The sequence below is a fragment of the Arachis hypogaea genome, chromosome 6 (assembly GCF_003086295.3).
Source record: "Arachis hypogaea cultivar Tifrunner chromosome 6, arahy.Tifrunner.gnm2.J5K5, whole genome shotgun sequence".
In the NCBI taxonomy this organism is placed as follows: Eukaryota; Viridiplantae; Streptophyta; class Magnoliopsida; order Fabales; family Fabaceae; genus Arachis; species Arachis hypogaea.
The window spans coordinates 92,429,268-92,431,455 of NC_092041.1; the positions used below are offsets into that span (position 1 = coordinate 92,429,268).

Sequence of the window (2,188 nt, forward strand, 5' to 3'; positions counted from 1 at the left end):
CCTCTATCAACATCAATCACAGCCTTTGCTGTGGCTAGGAAGGGTCTGCCAAGGATGATGGATTCATCCATGCATTTCCCAGTCTCTAGGACTATGAAATCAGTAGGGATGTAATGGTCTTCAACCTTAACCAGAACATCCTCTACAAGTCCATAGGCTTGTTTTCTTGAGTTGTCTGCCATCTCTAGTGAGATTTTTGCAGCTTGTACCTCAAAGATCCCTAATTTCTCCATTATAGAGAGGGGCATGAGGTTTACACTTGATCCTAAGTCACACAAGGCCTTCTTGAAGGTCATGGTACCTATGGTACAAGGTATAGAAAACTTCCCAGGATCCTGCCTCTTTTGAGGCAGTTTCTGCTTAGACAAGTCATCCAGTTCTTTGGTGAGCAAAGGGGGTTCATCCTCCCAAGTCTCATTTCCAAATAACTTGTCATTTAGCTTCATGATTGCTCCAAGGTATTTAGCAACTTGCTCCTCAGTGACATACTCATCCTCTTCAGAGGAAGAATACTCATCAGAGTTCATGAATGGCAGAAGTAAGTCCAATGGAATCTCTATGGTCTCAATTTGAGCCTCAGATTCCCAAGGTTCCTCATTGAGGAACTCATTGGAGGTCAGTGGATGTCCAGTGAGGTCTTCCTCAGTGGCGTTCACTGCCTCTTCTTCCTCCCAGAATTCGGCCATGTTGATGGCCTTGCACTCTCCTTTTGGATTTTCTTCAGTATTGCTTGGGAGAGTGCTTGGAGGAAGTTCAGTAATTTTCTTGCTCAGCTGACCCACTTGTCCTTCCAAATTCCTAATGGAGGATCTAGTTTCAGTCATGAAACTTTGAGTGGTTTTGATCAGATCAGAGACCATGGTTGCTAAGTCAGAGGTATTCTGCTTAGAACTCTCTGTCTGTTGCTGAGAAGATGATGGGAAAGGCTTGCTATTGCTAAACCTGTTTCTTCCACCATTATTGTTATTGAAACCTTGTTGAGGTCTCTGTTGATCCTTCCATGAAAGATTTGGATGATTCCTCCATGAAGGGTTGTAGGTGTTTCCATAGGGTTCTCCCATGTAATTCACCTCTTCCATTGAAGGGTTCTCAGGATCATAAGCTTCTTCCTCAGATGAAGCTTCCTTAGTACTGCTTGGTGCATTTTGCATTCCAGACAGACTTTGAGAAATAATATTGACTTGTTGAGTCAATATTTTATTCTGAGCCAAAATGGCATTCAGAGTGTCAATCTCAAGAACTCCTTTCTTCTGACTAGTCCCATTGTTTATAGGATTTCTTTCAGAAGTGTACATGAATTGGTTATTTGCAACCATTTCAATCAGTTCTTGAGCCTCAGTAGGCGTATTCTTCAGATGAAGAGATCCTCCAGAAGAGCTATCCAAGGACATCTTGGACAGTTCAGAGAGACCATCATAGAAAATGCCTATGATGCTCCATTCAGAAAGCATATCAGTGGGACACTTTCTGATCAATTGTTTGTATCTTTCCCAAGCTTCATAGAGGGATTCTCCTTCCTTCTGTCTGAAGGTTTGGACTTCCACTCTAAGCTTACTCAATTTTTGAGGTGGAAAGAACTTTGCCAAGAAGGCATTGACTAGCTTTTCCCAAGAATCCAGGCTTTCTTTAGGTTGAGAGTCCAACCATGTTCTAGCCCTATCTCTTACAGCAAAAGGGAATAGCATCAGTCTATAGACCTCAGGGTCTACCCCATTAGTCTTGACTGTGTCACAGATTTGCAAGAATTCAGCTAAAAACTGATGAGGATCTTCCATTGGAAGTCCATGGAACTTGCAATTCTGTTGCATTAGAGAAACTAATTGAGGCTTAAGCTCAAAGTTGTTTGCTCCAATGGCAGGGATAGAGATGCTTCTCCCATAGAAGTCGGGAGTAGGTGCAGTAAAGTCACCCAGCACCTTCCTTGCATTGTTGGCATTGTTGTTGTTTGCGGCTACCATGTGTTCTTCTTCCTTGAAGAATTCGGTCAGGTGCTCTAAAGAGAGTTGTGCTTTGGCTTCTCTTAGCTTTCTCTTCAAGGTCCTTTCAGGTTCAGGATCAGCCTCAACAAGAATGCCTTTGTCTTTGCTCCTGCTCATAAGAAAGAGAAGGGAGCAAGAAGATGTGGAATCCTCTATGTCACAGTATAGAGATTCCTTTAGGTGTCAGAGGAAAAGAAGAGTAGAAGACA

General features: G+C 42.8%; 1 non-coding gene across 1 annotated transcript; it reads left to right on the forward strand.

Annotated features, from left to right (window-relative positions):
- The first annotated feature begins 1,445 nt into the window (after nt 1-1,445).
- Nucleotides 1,446-1,553, forward strand: LOC112700583 (small nucleolar RNA R71). Its single transcript, XR_003153488.1, has one exon. It is a non-coding gene; the product is annotated as a small nucleolar RNA R71 (small nucleolar RNA).
- Nucleotides 1,554-2,188: the final 635 nt, after the last annotated feature.